This window comes from Lepisma saccharinum, chromosome 2 (assembly GCF_977018435.1).
Source record: "Lepisma saccharinum chromosome 2, izLepSacc3.1, whole genome shotgun sequence".
Lineage (NCBI taxonomy): Eukaryota > Metazoa > Arthropoda > Insecta > Zygentoma > Lepismatidae > Lepisma > Lepisma saccharinum.
In genome coordinates this window covers 123,149,137-123,172,055 of record NC_139230.1, presented here as the reverse complement: position 1 = coordinate 123,172,055, position 22,919 = coordinate 123,149,137, and positions in this window count along the sequence as shown.

Genomic DNA, 22,919 nt, shown 5'->3' with positions numbered 1-22,919 from the left:
ATGCGTTGAACAGCTTCCCTATCCAAGTTAACTAACTCAGCCACTGCACGAACACTAAATCTTCTTTCACCTCGTATCACTTCAAGAACTCTTGCAATGTTTTGTTTCGTAATTGCAGTTCATGGGCACTCTGTATGTTCATTGTCATCCACACTGTCCCTTCCCTCCAAAAACCGTTCATGCCATTCAAACACGCATGTCCTAGACAAAGTATCAGCTTCAAAAGCCTCATTTAATATTTGGAATGTTTCTGTTGCCGATTTCTTAAGTTTCACAAGGAATTTGATGTTGATTCTTTGTTCACTTTTCACACTAGACATTTTTTTGGCAGAACGCGGTTGCATGTGTTCACTCAATGACGTAATGCTCTCAACTGGCAAAACTGTTTGAGTCCAAACTTGCAGCACAGATAGACTAGGGGTGTCGCATGACATCACCTAAACTGTTGTTGATTTGGGGAGCCAGTCCAAGCCAAATGTTTCAGAAATATAATAATAAAAGTGTTTCTGTTTAATATGTTAATATAATTATAGGTCGATTCATAATAATATGTAAATTAATTAATTAGTACTTAATTTCCCCGACGTGTATGGAAAATTTTTGTATGTAACCACAGACTAAGAAACGGAGGAAAAACAACATTAATATATATTTTGTTCTTTGTTTCTTGACTAATGAATATTTTTATTACATAAGTGGTAAAAGGATGCTATAAAATCAGAGATAAAACATCAAATATTCATCATCTAGTTTCAGTGTAGTTAAGACTGCTAAAATTTGTGTAAAAACAACAGTCATGGCAAGGAAATTAAAGTCAAAGAAGTAAAAAATTGAATATTTATTGAAGAACAAAAATAATGATGGTACGTCCATTTGAAGAAAATTAAAGGTACTCACAAATATTTTATGCACATTATTGCAAGTATTGTTGTACATAAATCTTTAGAGGGGCCTCCCCAATGGTGTAGTGATAACGCCGTCATATTGTAATCAAAATCAATAGATCTCAGGTTCGATACTCAGTGGAATATCAGTACATAGTGGTTTGGGTCCCACTTTAAATAAAATGTAGGTCCAGTCCAGATTAGCTTATTTTCCTTAGTACTGTCAGTCAGAGCCATATGTTCCCAATATTGGCAGAAATAATTGATTGATTTGCTTTATCTTACTTCGCTTTTTGTGCCACTTTTGGCTAATTTACAAAGATAGGAATGCGTGATGATGTAATGAAATTGATGAATGGACACTCACAAACATCCATGCTGAGGTTGCGATTCGAACCCAGGACCCCTGGCATCGTAGCATAATGAGCTAACCACTTTGCCACAGGGGCCAGCTTCCAGCAGAAATAAATAACCCTCATTGGCTGATACCGGCAGTCACACGAAAGACGGAAGGGAAGAGGATAAGAATAAATTGCCGTTTCCCCTTTCCGCTTGAACGTAGATAAAACAAAGCTAATTTCACAGTGACCTTCATCCCTCTTTTCCAAGAACTCCGGAATTAGTGCGGCGGAGGGTTCAAACATCCACCTATCTTACCATCACAAGTTTCAAGCAGGAATTGGCAATCAATTGTTTATTTCCTACAGCGTTAACTAAGCAGTTCCATGCCTTCATGGTCACTTTGGGTTCAGCTTTCACTTATCCATGCCTTTGATCTTGCCATCTGCTTCCCAGGAAGGTGGGGAAATTGTTCTAGGAAAATCTATTAAACTTCCTGTGCTAGTCTCCCAATCTCTCACAAGGAAGAGTGAACAAACTTTGTTGAGATGAGTTGTTGCCTCTGCCCACTCTTCTAGCCACTGAAAATCTTTGGTATCAGATGGTATCAGTAAAAGAAAATCATCCGATACTCACCAATGCCGATACCGATACATCGGTATTGGCTCAGCCCTAGTTTTATTCTCACCTATAATAATATGACAATGTGACATACCATTGTTTACCGTCATTAAAAATAACAGAGATTCTCATTGTTATTGTGTCCAAAGTAAATGTATAAACACAACATCTGTCACAGGCCTCCCAATGTTACAGTGGTAGCATCATCGCCTTGTAATCAAGGAGTCCTGTGTTCAATATCCGGTGGAGGCACATAGTGGTTTGGATCCCACTTTAAACTGTAGGTCCATTCCCAATTAGCCTTACTGTGCATAAAGTGGACTTAAAACACCAACCCAATCAATCAACCAACATTTGCCACATCTGCCATTTCAGGATATCAGATTCTCAATTATATCTTAAACAAATAGCATTGACCAAATTTATTATTTTCTTCTAAATTTCCTATCTGCCCACTGATAGAAGACAAATTTAGTACAAGAACTTTCACTTCTCTCTCTTCATCCATTGTTTACAATAATTAATGTAATGTTACTAATGAAGAACTTTTGCATAGCATATTAAGTAATTAAAATTGATACATATATCACAGCAGAAACTGAGTTCCAGCATGAAACTAATATGGAGTTCCAGTGCATTCCTCACTGTAAACCTTGGTTTGGTTTGTTGTGATGGCCACAAGGGTGTACCGAATACTTTTTTTTGTAATCAATTTTTTTCTACTTCTTCTTCCTCTAACTTTTGTAATGATCCTGCGAGGTCATCACAATTATTTAGTTTCTGAGTGTATTATTCCATGTTAATTGCTAATTCTGTCAATTTTTTTGTGTTAACCATTCATTGTAAATGGTGATAATGAGGTCAGGTGATATGTGTTAGCATATTATGCTGAGTTGTAATGTTAATCATGCCCTGCGTGGTCACAAAGAATATGTAATGTTAATCTGATAATTGTATATTAACATTTGGCACATGTTTAATATTATAATATGTATTTATTGTTTCTGCCTTGAGCACGTAGTTCAATCGTCTGCCGTAGAGATGGCCTTGCCTGCTTTAGCACGGTTCCACATAGTTCGCGTGAACGGCGCTAGAGGCGCTACTTGAATCGAGGCTATATAACCAGACGCGGAGCAGATTTTCTTGAGTTGGCTTTCAGGTCGGCTCACGATAAGATCTCTCTTACAAAACTGATCTGGAAGAAGGAGCACTCCGCTCTTGCGAGAGGCCAAGCACCCTAAAGAAGTTGTCCTCCACCTGCAGGTGAGAGAAGCTGCACTCCACCTTCCAGCGAGAGAGATTGAACTCTGCCTCTGGCAAGAGAATCCACTCCACTTTCGAGTGAGAGATACCCCACTCTGCTTATTGGCGAGAGAGATTAAACTCCACTTTAGAGTGAGAGGACCCGCTCCTCTTGCTGCGAGAGGTTTCCTCCCCTATCAACCTGCATCACCCTGCCAGGGTAGTGTGGAGTTGGGTTTCTAGGCAACCGCTCATAAGGTATATTTACAGGTCAGATAAAGTTCTATGGTTATCATGAGAGTGACCCAAATAGATGCCCCTTGCTCCCCGAAAGCCAACAGTTCCCTGTAAAAGTCTGCAGCTACAGAAGTTGGCACTAGTAAAGGACTGCACTTTCCTGACATTTGTTGGAGCTAAGGATACGACTCCAGAGGGCAGCAACAGCAATGTACCTGTTCCCAGTTTACGGCAGTTTGCAGAAGCCATTCTCCTCCCATTGTGTGGCAATATATTGGCCAAGTGAGTGTAATATCCTACACGGGCATGTGCTAAACTTACAACGTTTACAGTTGCATAAGTGTATCCAGCTACAGTTATTAAACTTTCTCCAACTTTAGGCAGTGTACTTTTACCCGAACCCTGAGTGTAAATGGAATCTCATGCCCCGACTAGTTAAAAGGTTAGCATCATGGGTAATCTTGAGACGATAGTAGTGAGAGAGAGTAATGCCGGCTCATATTTCGCGCCAGACACCGTTTCACTTTCAATATTGGGAGGTACAATGTATACATTTCACCTCCACTAAAAGCCTTGTCATTGTGGAAAAAAAGTGATTTCTTCTCTCTGCGACAATTAGTTCTGGAGCCAGTGGTGGTGATTAAGGGGGGGGGCGAGGGGGCAGTTGCCCCCTCCCAGTTTTCACCACTTTTGTCTCCTCACTATGCTAAATCATATGTACGAAGGGAAATGTACTATCTTTGCTCCCCCCCCCCCCAAAGTTTTGGGACCCAATCGCCACCACTGTCTGGAGCTATGATCTTTTTTGTACATTGCAGTAACTTTGAAAAACTCGTGCTTTCAAAGTCCGGTCCAGGGAGACTACATATGTGTATGATGCTCTGTCCACTAAAATTAATAGTGACACTTGAAATACTAAAAATATTGAACTTGTGCTAATCCTTCTCTCTCTATTTTTAATACATTTGTCTTATTCTCATTTAGGTAACATTATCATATGAGGGAAATGGATTCCTTCAAATTTACAGGAGAAAGTACTTACGGAATCATTTTCTTTAGTATTGTGGAAGTTCCTGAATGTAGATTTGATCCATTTTAATGTGAATGCGTGTTGTTTTCTGCGAAAATCTCTGTTCGACACGCTGTTTCTGCTCCCGCTATTTGCTTTCTGCACGAGAGTGCAATGTTCCGTGTGTTAAGATGATGCAACCCCATAGCCAGTGTTTCAGCCTCGCCGTGTTTTCACTAGAACATGACGTGTCGAGTATTTTTAATTTTTTTTTTAACTATGCTTGCCTAACCTAACTTAACCTAACCTAACCTTACGGAAAATGGTTTTTGGGGCTAACGTGAATGGTTTGTGAGGCTAACATCAATGGTTTGCAACGTATTAGCATAATTTCAAATCTGGGCACGAAAGTAGATATTTTCCGGTGAACGAGGTTGCAACACTGCATAAATCGACAAAACACACTCAGAACGCCCCCTAAACCAGTACGCTATCACGACCATAATTTGTTACAGATTCGAAACAACAAGTAACAGTAAGTACTCGTAAATCTAAGAAATAGACATTGATATGCATTATTTCACTTTAGGAAATGTTCCACATTCGAAAATAACACGTTAGCAATGTAAAGAAGTCCGAAATATATGATTCATAGGTGTTTCCCTCATACGATAATAGTACCCTCATTTATTTTATTGATAAAGTATTGTCCATTATTCACAGATTTTTTTGTAGGATTACTTGCGAATGTGCAAAAAGTATTGAAGAGTTCAGACACAATTACCAATTTCAGTTTCCAAATTCCTACCATGAATTTTCCCATCATTGGTTTAAATTCTAAAAGAAGAACATTGTTCATCAATATTACAAAGAAGTATGGTGATGAAGTATTGAATTTTTGTTGTTTTAAGTCCACTTGGTGCACAGGTAGGCTAACCAGTATTGGATCTACAGTTTAAAGTTGGATTCAAACCACTGTGCATTATACCTCTACCAGGTATCAAGCCCAGGATCCCTTGATTACAAGACAGCGAAGTTACCGCTATGCCATCGGGTAGGCCAGTGATGAAATATCACATGGTCTTACTCTTGAGGATATAAATTAATCTGATGTATTATTGCCAGTTCTAACATAACATTTGTTCATTTTGTACAGACTTTGTTTGGCTCTGTCAGCTTTCCGTTTATATTATTTTTATTTAGTGTTTGCTTCCATGTTACCCCATGGAAGACTTTTTCCACTATTATGAAGCATAGTTACATATATTTTTTTATTATATTGTATAATATAATATAATCTAAATGTCAATATTGAACATGGTCTAAATCAGATCTGTGTGTTAATCTGTTCACCATAAATCTGGACTATGCTTTACTTGATATGATGAGAAAGGAGCTACCCATAGATGTCTGGAAGGGGGGCAATGTGGGGGCATGCTTCCCCCCCTGGGAAATGAATGTCAACCCTTAAGGTATATATTTCACACATAATTTCATTCCAGTCACAGTAATTTATGTTAATTATTATGAGGGCATGGAAGGAACATGTTAATTCAGAGTGAAGCAGTGTTTCTTGAGGAGGCATCACAATTATGAGGGAAAATATGCCTCCCGTGCCCCCCCCCCCTACATCCTGGAAAAAAATTACTTTGCTTGCCCCTCTCTGGGAAAAAAATCCTTCCAACGTCTGTGGAGCAACCTCTATGATATTTACCTTCCGTTATCACCTGTCTCATGTATGGGTATCAGTATTAATACTTCCCAGTCCTTCACTGCCTTCCTTTCGTGCGATGCCATATTTTGTCCTGGGAAGCAAATCTTCTCCTTTCTTTCCCATATACTTGATCCTTTCTGGTGCAATACCACCATGTTCGGCAACCTTTTCTAATTGGTCTTCAATTACTTCTTCACTGTCCTTTAGTAGTTCCTGGAAGTATAATCTGGTTTTTCATATTTTTTTCAGAATTTTTCAGTAACTTTTTATTTTCATTACACAGTGCAACCCCGATTTTATGTTCTCAGATCTTATGTTTTCCCACATTGTACATTCAATTTTTTTGGTCCCAACATTTTCTTGCATTTTAAGCATTTTCAGTTTTGTTCCATGAAAAACGTAAAAACTAGGTTCCATGTTTTTTTTTCCTCAATATAATTGTGCTCCATACTTATTCCATACTCCTCAAATTTCCTTTTTTCATTACTTGAAACACTTGCTTCACTTTAACTTTTTGTGTTCAATTTCTCTAGTATGTTAAAGGTAACTAGTGAAATATTTCTTTTCCATTTTCTTTTCTTTTCTTTTCTTTTATCTTGCATTAAATTTTTGATGTCCTCCAATCAGTTATCTTCTCAGTTGCTACTCTAGGAAGCAACTTGTTCAGCTGCAGTTTTCCATTTTCCACTTACACTAAAGTGAAAAAAGCTAAGTCCTCAACTGTGTGCTACAATGCCAGGAGTCTCAGGTTCAAATCCCAGCCTGGGCATTGATGCTTGTGAGTGTCCATTCATCTATTTCATCATATCATCACTCATCCCCATCTTCGCAAATTAGCCAAAAATGGCACCAAAGCGAAGTAAAATAAAACAAATCAATCAATCAATCACTTGTTTCAGCATTTAACTCCTAATCAGATTCTCTATTTTCTTCAATGTTTTTGGACATTTTTCTCTCTTTAATTCGTATACTTTAATAATATTCTTTCTTTGTATAGTTTTATCTTCTTTCTCTTATTTCTTTTTGTCTTATCATACAACATGGTCATATCAAATAATATAAGAATTTTATGATCATTTTTCGTCTGACTACCATGCGAGAGACCCAGGTTCGATCCCTGTGGGGGGGGGGGACCGGGACTTTTTCAACCTGTTCAAGTGGCTCCGGCACCCACCCAGTATCGTATAAAGTGGGTACCTGGAAGAAACTCTGTGGGAGAAAGGTGGCCAAGGGCATGGTGCTGATCACATCACCCCAAGCTCGGCTGAGATCAAGAAAGTGTGGGATCCTAACCCCACACTCCCTATACGCCTTCATGGCATGGTGCAAAGCACAGGGGAGCACTTTACTTTACTTTTTATGATGACTTTTGTCGATTTCATCTGTGATACATTTTTCATCTCTCTCTGCCCAGAGCTTTGCCGATGGTGTTGTCACTTAAAATCTTGCCTTTTCATGAAGAGGTCCTGGGTTCAATCCCCAGTGGAGGCACTTTGAACAGTGGTTCAAAATTCAGTTTCATGTCTAAATTCAGCACTGTTTACTCTGTTTAGCCTATTCTGAGCATAAAGTGGACGAAAATAACCCCCCTCCCCCCTCTCTCTCCGTCTCTCCACCCTCCCTCCCTCTCCACAATAATGTACTTTATTATAGTTTTTCCATTTCTACTTGGTTCCCTTCAATTCATTTATAAATATGGTGTATCTGATAGATAAGCTCTTTATTATATAGAGTTCTGTCATTTTTTCCCCAGTGTTGGTATGGTTTTTTCTACTCACGTTTCTGGCAATATTTGGTTAATCATTATAATGTGTATGAATTGTAATTACATGAGATGAATGAAGGGAAAATCATAAAGAAATATGTACAAGTTGCTGGTCAATGAACCAGAGTTTTGTCTGCCTGCAAGAATTCAGTTTCTAGTGTATACTATGTGGAAGACAGGTTAACATTTTATTGTTCTTCTCTTCTTGTTTTTCTAAAACTGTTTATCAGCATCCTGGTGTATTTCCAACTTCAGTATTCTTATCTCAAAGGTAATTACTTCTTTATCTGTGTCTTTAATACTTCTTTATTATATTTCATAAAATTGATTTTTATTGTTTGAGGTTTCATCTAATTCCCGACATATACTGTTACTAAAGTTAATTCTAAATCTGTTCTAAAAGTGTCTAATCATTGGTCTTTCTTTCCATCCCTTTCCTTTCTCTCCTTATGTATTATACATGCCATTCCAACTCTTGCTCTTTCTTGTGTTGTGACCCCACTATACATGAGTAGAAAATTTTCATTGGGTACTTCCATTGCATTTCGTCTTTGTTTCTATCAATGTCAAGTATTAACTTTTGTTTCCCTAATATCTCTTACTAAATTTTGTTCTTTCCCTTTTTGGTCTCTTACATTCCAATTCCAACAGTTATTCTTGCCAATTCGTTAGCTTTATGATCTGTCTTGCCTTCTTGTTTGTCTTCTTACAATCATTACTGTTTTGAATGTGCATAGGATTGGCATGCAGCATTCTAGCCCAGTGGAGGGGCTCACTCACTTTTGGCTGCTCTTCTCTTGTTATGTTTTAAAGTGTGTGTCTCTACCTGTAAGCCTCCTCTTCTTCATTCAGCCTTGTTACCAGCAAAGGCAGTTAGATTTTACAGGCATTTTGGCTAAATATTTCAAATAATTGATTACTACTACATTTGTAGGAATTTTGGTAAATAAAAGTTTTGGTGCTAGAAGCATTAAATGATGTGGTCTGGTAAGAAAATTATTGTTCGCATTTTAAAAATGGATTTGGGTAAAAATATATTAAGATTTTCCTTTATTTACAGGCAGGTGGTTATGTACAAGGCATTCCTGTGATCTATGTGGCAATAGAGTAGTTCAGATGTGTCATCAGTGTCCAAAATCCTACTGCAAGCAGCATAAGAAGCCTTACAAAACTCACTCATCTTGCAGAGATCATGAATAAGGTAAGCAATTTGTATATTTTGAGTTAAAATTAAATTAACCTTTAGCAGACCAATTCTCCCATGTCTGCTACCTCTCTTGTGAACCAATCTTCCAGGTGTGTACTTTTCAAACTTGCCATGATGTACACTTCTCCAAGAGTTACCTGACCACCCTGAAATATTTCTTAGTCCAAAAATCGTTTACATGGCAACACAGCTCGTGAGCAACAACAGGGAGTAGCTGAATTTGTTGGAGTTCATTTTACTAGATGAGAAACACCGTGGTGAAGGATTTTCATTCTTGCTTATAACATGAAGTCAGAAAGTATATTCAGTCAACATAGTAACATTTTCTCTTCCAGGGTGGTTTCACCAATTTTGCCTCGTGCATCAAAGTGGATATTGGACTTTATTTTTCAAATTCGAAAATTTCGCTTTTCTTGTCCATGTAAAAAATAGGACAACCAAAATGCTTTTATGTACACTTGACTCCCCACACATTGTCGGTCATACCTTGTGCATCATTGTTGTACTCATGACTGATGGCATGCTAGGAACAACAAAGTCAAGCCACATGTTTTAGTCATAATGACCAACATGGTGTGATTGGTGTGTTCCAGTTTCGGCCATTTTGACCAATCTGGCAGAGAATGTGTTAATAGAGAGAAAAAAATGGGGAAATTAAGTATGTGACATTAGAGAATATGAATGTGTTTGAATTTTCAAAAGTCAAAATTGTTTTTGTAGTTTTGTTTCTTTATGCCATACTGTTTTCAGAGTCTTGCTTATTCAGTTTGTCAAGTATGTTTTCATAGTTAAGTATAATAATTATATTTTTTAAAGTAATGTTCTTGAAATATTGTTAATGTAACTTTATACAAGATTTGTTTACTTATTACCAAGTTAACAAAATCATTTGTGTAAAATACTTACCAATGGTTATATATGTATGTATATTCCTGTGTTGCTTGGGTAAGATTACAACAATTTTAAGGTAGCGAAGTTGTGAAAATGTTCTGGAAAGGTTATTTTAAGTTGTTGTAGCAAGATAATACATCAGATATACTGAAGTACACATAAATCCCAATTGTATAAAATATTACAATCCTCATTTGAAGTGTTTTATTTTCTACTGCAAATGATAGAGGTATTTTCATGTAGATTCTTTTCATTATGTGATAACTGTATTCATACTGTAGACAATTTAGTTTGTGAGGAATGATTTCTAGTAATCAACACATTCTTTTAAGTATATATTTTTTTAATTATTGTTAGTATAACATCCTATAAAGTTTGTTTGCTCATTACTCAGCTTTGAAAAAAACATTTGTGTCAAATACTTTCCCATCATTATAAGAATATGTAATCTTCTGGTATTTGGATAAGATTCAGACAATTTAAGAGTGGTGAAACCATTGTGAAAATGTTCTCCAAAGTGCATTATAAGTTGTTTCAACAAAAAATACACAAAATGTATTGAGTTCTTATCTAACCAAGGGTATAAAATATTTTAATGTTTATTTTAAATGGTTTTGAATTTTCAAAGGCAAAAATGTTTTCTTAGTTTTATTTCGATACTGTTTTTAGAGTTTAGATGATTCAGTTTTTCAAATACGTTTTCATATTTAAGTACAATAAATATACTATTCTTTGAAGTAAAGTTTTTAAAATATTGTTAATGTAACTACATGTTAGGTTTGTTTGTTTGTTACGGAGTAAACAAAAGAACATTCATGTAAGAATAGATAATACTGGGTTACTTGGGTAATATTCAAATTATTTGATGTAGTGAAGTTTTGAAAAAAATTCTTGAAAGAATATTTTAAGTTGTTCAGCAAAATAGCACATCATTTATGTGATGTGTTTTATTTTTCATTTTAAAAAAATCCTTTAGTTTACTTTCATTATGTGATAACTGTATTCTAGAATTCATACTCTAGAAAAAAAAATTAGCTATGATTTGTAATCAATACATTCTTGAAATAAAGCATTGCCCATTTTTCATTAAGGTAGAAATTTTCGAGTTTTATGATTATGTCACATTTTGGTATAGCTCACATTGGGTTGTTGATATTTTACAATGTTGTACAAGGTGAAAGGTGAAGGTATCCCTGTACATGTGCACATATGCCTTGATGGCACATGGAATGATGTGGAGATATATATAGCTCCTCATATTCTTGATCTCGGCCATAGTTGGGATGATGTGATAAACATCACACCCGGCCACCTTTACCCCTCAGGGTTGTCCCAAGGTATCCATTTATATGATGCTGGATGAACCTCAAAGCTGCACAGAAAGAGGAAAATGACTGGAAAATTTCTTGGTGACAACAAAATTGTTTGCAACCTGGTAGATTTTTGAGAATGTATTCCTTGGAGCCTTTAAATCTATTGTTACAGTGCAAACACATCACCCAGCTAATACAAATTCCAAGTTCTTCATTTGCAGTGGTCAGAAGTAGCGAGCTACTTGTAGCGACACTACTGTAGCTAGCTACAAAATTTGTAGCTGTAGCTGTAGCGACGCTACATTTTGAAAATTGTAGTTGTAGCGGTAGCGAAGCTACAAAATTCCTGTAGTTGTAGCGAAATTTCACTACAGCTACTTTTTTCTCAGCATTTTGAGGTGAATTTTGAATTTGGCAACAGCATCAGAAAAAATCGACAATAACCCTTAATTTTGCAGGAGGTTCATAAAGACAGTCTCTTGCATGGAGATACAGATTATCTAGGTAGTAGATTATAGATATCTGCGTAATTTATTTAATTAGTATCTGAATAATTCAGATATCCAGATAACTAACTGACATATATGTATATATTCCGGCTATTTTGGGGAGAAACATGCCTCGTTTGCTGCACCACTGGAAAAAAGTGCCTCGTTTGCATCACTCTCGGAACAAATCCTGTGGATATTCATGGTGTAAGAGACACCAAAATGTCATTAATTGCTGTGTAAGACACAACTTGCAGTACAAAAATGAGTGATGGATTTTCCACTGCACTGACAAGGGAATAGTGCCAGCAATAAATGCCTCAGTACGTTAACAGCATTGATCATCGTCAGTATATAGGATCTCACCAGCAAGAAATTATTGTTACAATAGTTTCTGGAATTACAATTATTTTCACGATAGTATTTGTTCACAAATTTTAAAATTGCAATACGTTTAGAACACTCAGGTTTACACGACAGTTTCCTCAATATTTTTTTTCATATTGCAAAACGTGTGTACGAGTTATTGACTTCTCTGCAGAAACGACAATTTTCTTTAGTTAATATACATTGTTTTCAAATTTATGTATTTCTCCTACTTTTCTGTAACTTTTGATAATCATTAGGGATGTACCGAAGCCGATTACCGATGTTCGAATATCGGCCGAAATTGACACATCGGCTTCGGCATCGGCATCGGCAAAAGTCCGATATTTAAACCGGTACCGATTATACTAGAGTTTTACCTTCTAATAAGTTTTATATTTTAATTTTGTAAGATTTATTGAAAATTAGTTTAAATTGAGTTAAATCCGAGACTGTGCTTATAATGTTCACATAAAAAACAGAAAACCGACTAAAGTACAGTACCGGTGATGAACGTATTCACAAACACATACCGACTTGCTTCCGACAGCTTCTGTGTACAGTTCTTCTTTCCATTTTATTATGATTAATGTGTTTTAGGTTGGACAATCAGCAAATGCTAAGCCAAATTATATTTGCACCAACAACTAAAATATATTTATCACTATTTGAATGATATAATCTAATTTTAACATACATTGCAACAGCACGTACGCCGTAAGACGAAAAAGGTTAATACACAGGTTATAAAATGAAGTATGAACCTGTGTATGTAACCAGTGTTACTAACTCGAGTCAAGTTGTCATTCGTGCCAGATAAAGTGTAATATCGGCCCTCTTCTTGGTGTGTGCGGGATCCCGAAAAGTTGGGACCGGGAAAAAAATTTCCCTTCCAATCTCGACTTGGGGAAATGGCTTCCTGACTTTTCGGGATCCAGAGCAGTCGGAAAATACCGAAAGGTCGTTTTACAAATTCGTGAATTCTCGACATATTCGGCATTGAAAATGTCTGGAACCTGTGGGAAGTTGTTTGTTTTTAATTATTCCAGATATTCAAAAATAATCACTTAAGGTGAAAATGACGTGTAGAATTCGAGATTTCCCGAGGTTCACAAAATTTCGTACATTTTCCCACTTAGTCAGGAAATTGCGAATTTTTCTCGTCCCGACCAAAAAAAAAAGAATTGTCCGGCACGCCCCTACTCCCCTACTATTCTCACACGCTTCATGTGATCCCTAATCAGCATTCAGTTGTGTGATTCCGATAAATCTGTTCAGGGACTTCGGGAAATAATTTCCCAACATTTCGGGATCCCGAAGTGTCAGAAATTGTCCAATAATCGAATTAAAAGGGGCTAATTCTCGATGCTTTCTTCACTTTGACTATCGGATCTGAGGGATAGAAATGTTTTGATCGGAATGGCACTAGGACTTTTTTTTTAATCCTGACGTTTGGGATGGGAAAAATTTACAAGTTCCTGGCCAAGTTAGGATATTTTCAGTACGAGAAATGTTCAATTTTTCCCAACACTAGAAGTGCTGCAAAAACTCATGTTTTTAAAGTTGAATCTTACAGAATTGAACTTCCATTACTAAGAACAGGAAGTCCTTTGACTAATAAGAACTGCTTTTGTACTAATGCTAAATCTCTGAAAATACATATGTATGTGTATAATGTGCAAATATAAGTGTTTAAAGGAAATTTATTTTTGTCATTCTCAAAATAACATTCCATTTTCGTTAAATAGTCTTATGTATCGGAATCGGTTAAATATCGGCATCGGTATCGGTTCCAGAAATAATCGGTGAGTACATCGGCATCGGCAAATTTTCAGCTTCGTCACATCCCTAATAATCATGAATAATCATGACATTATTATCATCAACCTTCGCTGTTTCCTGCCTCTGGCTGGGCCGGCATAGAAGTCAAGCCTCTCCATTTTTTCCTGGTCTTCCACCACTCCTCTCTTTCCAAGGTGTTCCAATCTTGTCCTCTTCTCCTAACACTCTCCACCATCTGCTCTTTCCACTGACACCTTGGTATCTCTCTTGGCCTTATTCCCACTCCTTGTGCATTGTAAGTTCTTACTGGTACTCTTTCAGCATTCATCCTCTTCATGTGTCCGAACCATCTCATCTGTGCCTGATCTATTCTGTCCTGAAGCTTCACTACACCCACTGTCTGTCGGATCTTCTCATTTCTTATTCTTTCCCTTCTAGTCTTCCTCAAAAGACTCCTTAAAAATGTAATCTCCACTGCCTGCATCTTTTCTTTGTTTCTCTATGTCATTGTCCAAGTCTTTGCTCCATACGTAATTATTGGCACATAGTATGTGTTATATATTAAATTCTTGCATTTAATAGGTACGTACATCCCTGTTCCATATTAATCTTCGAATGCTTTGATATAGTCCACCACCCATTTGTCCTCTTCTGTTCACCTCCTTATCTATTCTTCCACTTCTCTCAATCATGACAATGAGGATGAATGGTTTATTTAATTATTCTCTTATCTATAGTCGCTTTCTGCAACTTTCGGCTAATTGTGAGAACGAGGAAGAATGATGAATGATGAGCAGTGTGGGGAATGGAGGAGCAGGAGGATCTCATTCTCCCAACTTGGTGTCTTTCCTAGTTTTCGTTTTGAGTCCATTTTATGCATAGAAAAGCTGATTGAGACTGGATCCTAACCACTATGTGCCTCCGCTGGGTATCGAACCTGGGGCCCTTTTGTAGTCAAAGGGCTCCAGGTACTTTTCATTCAAAATGCTGACTTCATATCACTCTATAAAAAATGAAATATTTATTCTCAAGAAAAATATGTTGATGTGAACATAAATACGTAATCCTACCAAATTTTATTTGTGTATTGTTGTAATCATTAATTTGGGCAACACCCTAATTGCAATATTCATATATCAAATTTGAATTGATATGCCACTTGCATAGGTATGGCATTCTCAAAAACTATAGTAAAAATTAGTAACTGAAGTAACACTGCTATCAAAATTATCGAATGACTGGAATCATGATAATAAATAACAGAATCTATTTACCAGTAGTAGGGGATTTTTTTAATACCCATGTGGTTGTTTTAATTTTTTTATGCAGAAGTAGCGCAAAAAGTAGCGAAGTAGCGAGTAGCGAACAGGAGTAGCATAGCGAGCTACTTTTTGGTAAATGTAGCTGTAGCTGTAGCTAAGCTACATTTTGGAAGAGTAGCTGTAGCTGTAGCGAAGCTACTTTTAAAATGTAGCGTTCTGATCACTGTTCATTTGTAGATCAATTGAGTGGGAAGTTGTAATTTTAAAAATCTGTAGACACACCATTGCAACAATGATTGTCTTGAAAGCAGTAAACTTGTTCAGAAGTGTTGTGTTTCGTACATTTGTGTTGAATTCATTTAAATGACAAAAAGTGTTGTAACAAGCTGACAGAACATGTTTGTGTACCCTCTCTTGATATTAGTGTCCAATATTAGTGTCTCTTCTCCAAAGTGTCCAACAATTGAACTTGCCCCAAGAGAACCCACTCATTATCCACGAGGACGTAGACTTCCAGATGTGTTGGATATCTTGATAAATCAAGGTGTAAATATTATGACTGGTCCCTATATTATTCATGATCTAGACTCGGACAATCTACCATACTCTTTCAAATTGTTCATCATAATTTATTGAAGCCCCTTCCTCCAAAATATCATGTTACAACAGACTGGGATGCTTACACTCGACAATTAGTGCCTATCATTGACTTGCATTTAGCTTTAAAATCCCAGCTGAAATTGATTCAGCTTTACAAAACCTTACAGCAGGCATACAAACTTCTTATCTTCACTCCACTATCAGAACCCCTCAGTTATACAATAACTATGGTTGTCTATCCCGTGAGGGTATGATCCTCCTGAACTGTAAAAAATATTTCCAACTGAAATGGCAACAAACTTATAACCATCCCTACAAACAGTTCTATAATCAATTTCATGATCGATTTCGATGATATCTCATTCGACAGCAACAGGCAGATTGGGACACCGAATTCTCCGGGATATCAATGCAGGATAGTAGATTCTGGTAATTATTAAGAAATTATCTGCAAAAGAATCCACAATCTGCTGCCTATCCTCTCCAGGGTCCAAATGGCATGGTGTACGCACCAGAGGAGAAGGCTGAAGTGTTCTCCACACATCTGGAGGACCAATTCTACACACCAGATCAACCGCATAATGGCAATTATATCCAGAATATTCAACATCGACTGGAACAATTACATCATGAACCACTCACAGCTTATCCACTTCTCACAACCCCTCAGGAGGTCAAAGGTGTTATAAATCTTCTTCGACCTGGTAAGGCACCTGGCTTTGATACTATTAACTATTACTACATTACAACTGAAGAACGACCCCAAAAAATTGTTAGTTTTTCTAGCAAACGTCTTCAATGCTATATTCCTTACCGGCTATTATCCATCAAGTTAGATTTTGATTTGATTTGATTTGATTTAGTTTATTTTACTTCGCGTTTTGTGCCTCTTGGCTAATTTACGAAGATGGGGATGAGTGATGAAATGATGAAATTGATGAAAGGACATTCACAAACAACCAAGCCCGACCGGGATTCGAACCCAGGACCCCATCAAGTTAGAAACTAGCAAAAATAATCCTCTTGCCAAAACCAGGAAAGAACATTCTTCTACCATAGAATTATAGACCTATAAGTCTTCTGAGCCATGTTAGCAAAATCTTTGAACGTATACTACTCAGACGATTACAAGCTGTGGATGAAAAAGGCTTGCTACCGTATCATCAATTCGGATTTTGTCAACAGCACAGTACTACTACGCAACTGGTCCGAGTAGTGGAGTATGTTACAGGAAACTTTAATCACAGTCCACATACTCTAGGAGTATTTCTCGACTCCGACAAAGCCTTTGATCAAATTTGGCATTCTGGATTAATTGTGAAACTATCGGCATTAGGAGTTCCTATTTATTTGGTGCAATTATTGGATCAGTATTTACAAAAGAGACAATTTCAGGTGCAATTTTTAAGTGCTCGATCTACCGTTAAGATCATACATGCTAGTGTCCCTCAGGGAGCTGTTTTATCTCCACTTCTGTTTGCTTTATATACCAGTGATATCCCTGCTACTCATAAATGCATGTTAGCTACCTATGCAGATGCTGTTGAAATATTTACAAATAGCCCTTTACAAGAACTATGCTATAGCAGGATGAGACAGCAACTATTAGAGTTGGAAGATTGGTGTACTTGCTGGCATGAAGTATAATTCACTGAAGAGTGCTGCGGTTTATTTACACGTCGACATAGACAATTACCAAAGATTCTACAACTCCAGGGATCTTCTATACCAGACAAACCTTTTACCACATATCTAGGAGTGGTTTTGGACCAAAGACTAAATTTCCATAAACACATCTCAACTGTGACAGCAATAGCACAAACTCGAGTTGGACAATTGTACCCAGTTTTCTTAAATCCTACCTTGGGACTGACGACTCGCTTGCATGTGTATAAGATGATGGTACGTCCCACACTCCTGTATGAAGCACCAGCTTGGGGTCATCTCCGACCCTCAGTCATAAGGAAATTGCAGATTATACAGAATAATATTGCTAGACTTATTACTGGTCATAGTCGAGATACTCGTATCTCACAAATCCATGAGGACCTTGAACTCGATTATGTTCAATCTGCTATATATGCCCTGTGTTACAACTTCTGGAGCCAGATCCAACAGCATCCAAATCCAGCGGTTCGGGGCATTGGAACTCGACCACAGGTCCGGATGTCCCACTCCATGCCCCGAAATTTTGAACAAATCTAAATTCAAAAAATGCTATTGTATTATTATGTTATGTGTTACATATACTCCCTGTTTAAGAGTATTTCAAAGTACTGTTTTCAATGGAGCAGATTAAAGTTCCTTGATAGTGCAGCTATAAAAGCACAGATTGTGATTTTGTTGTTTCTTTGTTACTTATTGTTACTTATATATTGTTATCATTATTATTATTCTATGTGGTTATTTTATGTTTTGTGTCTTTAAAGTGATGTGCAAAACGTAGTTTGTGATTAGAACTTTTCATCAGTGCACCGAACTATTGTATGGTTTGAAAAATAATAGTGATTATTTCCTTCCTCTGTCAATGCAAAATTATAACAAGGAACTCAACAATTTCAAATTAGTGAAATAATACAGAAGAACTATTGTCAAAATCCCGGCCGACAGTCAACCCGGGTTATAGCAAGAGAAATGTTGTGTATATACACACTACTTTGTAAGAACATGATAGTAAGTCAAGGGCACAATGGTCCCGATACTTACAAAAAACCTGTTAATAAAGGATTGGCATTGGCATTGGCATCTGACCATAGACGCACCAGTGGGGGTATGACGGCGCTTGCCACTGCCTGCTCGAAAATGTGAAGGGAAAAATTTTTGTTTGGTTCATTGTGCTCTTTGTGTTGGAAACTGAAAGAAATTCTGTTCAATTTTTAAATAATTGAAAATAAAGCATTACCTCAATTTAGAAGTAAAAATTCCTTGTCTTCTCTTTGCAGTTAACATACCATGCATTTATTTGCACATGTTTATTTTCTTTTAAGGCCAAGAGGCACATGACTCCTAATTCCCTAGAGTCTCTTGTTCAGTATTTGAAAGATACACTCTCAATAACGCCAAGGGTATTCTCCAAAGTTTTGTATAAGACTTCAATATGAAATTCCTTGACCAATTTTGGTGCATCCCAACTTCCCATTATATTTTAAAGTCTTCATGGGCATTCTCTAAATATACAGAAAGTTTCATTACTTTATTTCAGTTTGTGAATCATTGTTTAAACAGAGATTTGGAACTCCCTCACCACATAGAAATCTTAAAATTATATAACTATATGCATATTTTCTAACAGAAGCTAGAACAGGATGAGGCAGCGGGCATGAGCTGAGGTAAAGAGGACGCTGAACAAGCAAAGTAAGATTTTAAAGAGTAAACATCGTGGGATACTGTCGCTATGTATAATTAATAATATGCATAATCAGTTTGCAAAGAAGTAGTTCTAAAAATTTTCTTGCTCGCTTCACTTGCAGTTTCTTCATTTTATCAAGTCATATTATATCTGTATTTATTACTACTACATCAGATAGGCAAGTGTGCGCTCACCCATGCACTGATATTTCATAGATAAATTGGACCCCCCCACAAACATGAACTCCCGAGAGTTACACCTACGACAAAAACCATACAAATGCATTAATTAATAAAATATTGCACAAATATTTCTCTGGTAATAATATGTTTGAATTTTGTGTTTTTCAATGTCATCTCTTGAGTTTTATCTAACGATTGAATAAATCAAGTACTGAACATAATCGGAAAGCAATATTCGAAACGTTAGACTGAAATGTTAACATTATCACAAAAATCTGTTTTCCATCTTTTCCTGTATTTGACATATTTTGTCTTCTAAAATGGTACGTGAAGGGAAAGGGGGGGTGAACATTTTAAAAACTGTCTTAACTTAGCTTTCTCAAACTTACATCCCAACAAAAGTTTCCAACCCCCCCAAGGGAAAATTCTGGATAAACCTCTCATTTGAAGCTCACCACTACCCTCAACTCTTTCGTGTCCATCTTTATTCTTAGTTCTTTTCTGGCTCTGTTTCTTGTTGTTATTAGCCCCTCACTCTTTTCTGCACTGAATTAATTTTCATTCCTGTTCTTCTGATTTCCTCATTCCAACTATCAAGCTGTCTCTGTACTTCTTCTTCCCTATTACTAAGTCATCAGTGAACAACAGGGACTTCATCTCTTCATCTCCTATCTTCTTCCCCACCTCTTTGTTAATTGAGGACTAAAAGTGGTAAACATTGTAAGTGCCAAAAGAGAAAGTATTGGGAAATCGCATCGTTCCGCATATCAGCCCTTAAGAACGTGCACACTAGTGACCTCTTTACATGCCCTTTGAGCTACTTAGAGGTCTACCAGCCACATTTCACATTTACCACATTATAAAGCATGGCACATTTCACAGTGTAACTTGGAAAACGGTGTTTGAACTATTGTGGCACTTACAACATTTACCAATTTTAGTCTTCAATTGCATCCATTGTATTTATGAAAAGCAGTGGGGAAAGAACACTTCCCTGTTTTAGTCCATTACTTATATTGAACCCCTTCGTTCTTCCCACTGGTGAAAGAAACAGCCACATGTAAGCTGTAAATCCAATCAAATTTGATGATGATATTTGACGTGCAGACTGACAAAATCCGATATTACCGTTTCTTTTAATTTTGAATATGTTTTCTACTATTTCTCATATTATTGGTTCACATCCCCCTTCCCCTGGGATGACTGCTGGGCTTCTGGCACAGGTTGGTCTTGTTACCCTGGATGTTTGATCTACTGAATGCGTTCCTAGCTTTGTTTTATAGCTAATTATGTGGTTGGTAGTCTTATAAAATTATTTAATTCCTGAAATTCTTTAACTGCCTTCCAAAAGTTAAGCACGCAATGCAAATTTTGGAGAGCGTATTTGAATTTGAGTGGCTAAAGTTGCTGCAGATGTAGATGTCAGTTTTTATGTGTAGCTTCCTTTTTGTAAGTAGAGAGTGAATCATCTGTACCTAGGTGCTTAATTTGTGCTCTTGAAATAGCACGAGGATTTTGTGCAAGAATAATCACACTTTGGTTGAAGACACAAGCATTCTGAAGGGTTTGAGGTGCAATTAAAAGCTGATACGAAGTGTTTATAACTTTTGTAGAATTTTTTTTGTTAATATTCGTGTTTCTATGGCTGAAAGAAGACGAATGACAGATAGCGCTGGTGTGCTGTAGGATGCGTTGAAGCAGGACAATTAATCAATGATGTCGCTATTTTCTTTGGCATTGATCATTCGGTAATTTCTCGATTATTTAAACAATTCTAAACAAGTCAAGCAGTTGTCCGGAGACCTGTGGCCAGTCATCCAAGGGTTACCGCCCCCTCTGATGATTGATATATTGCTATAGTAGTCAAGCAGAATCGACGAGCAACCTCCACAACTGTTACACCCATGGTTGCAGCGGCACTTGGTAAGACAATATCTGCCAGTACTGTGTGCTGAATGCTCCACATGAAGGGATTGTATGCCTAAGTACCACATGTTTGTGTTGCACTAACCGTCCAAGCCAGAGGGGCAAGATTAAAGTGGTGTCGTCAATATGTCAATTGGACTGTCTCAGATTGGTGCAACGTCCTGTTCATGGACGAGTCCAGATTTGCCCTGGAATCAGATGATAAGCATGTAAGGGTCTGGAGAGAATGAGGCACATGCAATCAGGCCAAGAACATCATCGAACATCACACATTCAGAGGTGGCAGCATCATGGTGTGGGCTGGAATTTCAATGGGATATTGAATCGAGCTGCACATCTTTAAAGGCAGTTCTGTGACGGCTGCGTGGTATCGGGATGAAGTCCTAGACTCCATTGTGAGACTCTACGCTGCAGCAGTTGGTCCTGATTTCCTCCTTATGGACAATAATGAGCGTCCCCATCGAGCCAACATCGTTGACGAGTACCTGAAAAGTGAGGGCATTTCTCGTATGGCCTTAATCCCATTAAAAACCTTTGGCCCTCGGGCGTGCTGTCTCTGCACGTTTACCTACTCCAGCCAGTCTCAGAGAGTTGGAAACTGCAATAATGGAGGAATGGCCATTGCTCGCATCTGCGATGGTTGATCACCTCGTTGAAAGCATGGAAAATCGTTGTAAAGTTTGTGTGAAGGTCCAGGGTGGTCACATACCATATTAATGTAAGTTTTGTTTTGGTAACATACCATATTACCACAGAAGTCAGAAGTTTTGTTTGGTTTGTATGCCTTTAAACATCATTATGTTAATGACCCTAATGTGATGTCATCATATAACTTACGAAAAGTAAATATTATTTTTTCATCTTTGTACAAAATTCTTATTTTCTTTAATGCATAAACACGTTTGCTACCTTCAAGTGCAATTTTGTGTTAATCAAAGCTTTACTTTTCCATTTTTGTTGATTTTACCATTGCGTGCTTAACTTTTGGAAGCGTGTTTATATTCCAATAGCAATTTTTTCACCTTACTTTTAAGGATCGTGGTTCTCTCAAAACTTTTATAGCTATTTGGTAACATATTGTATAACTCTATGCCTGTGTAAAATGGTCCTTTATGGTATGCAGTTAGTCGAATTTTGGAATATGAAATTTTTTTTTTGTGTGTGGTATTGTAATTGTAAGTCCGGAGACAAGTGTGCTGTTTCTTCTTATAGGCCTATTTCCCTTCTTTCACCACTTTCTATCGCCTGTGAAAAGATAATAAAGGACTGACTCTACAAATTTACCTCTCCATATATAAATACAGCACAGCACGGCTTCTTACCAGGCAGCTCCAACTTAAGCATTTTATTATCTGACGCTATCAACTCTATATCTGAAAACTCTCAACTGGATGTAATATATCTGGATTTTTCGAAAGCTTTTGACTCTATAAACCACAATTTCCTGCTTCATAAATTATCCCACCATTTCAATATTCATGGAAACTTTCTCTCTCTTCTCGAGCACTACCTGCAAAACAGACAACAAAAAGTTGTTCTTTCCGGAATGTCTTCTTCTTATCATGCTGTATCTTCTGGTGTACCTCAAGGCAGTGTTCTTGGACCTCTTCTCTTCATCCTGCACCTTGATGATCTTCCAGAATATATTTCCGATTCATGCAAAAACCTCTTGTTCGCTGACGATTGCAAAATATATAGTAAAATCTCCAATATCCGTGACATGACGCTTCTGCAAAAGAATT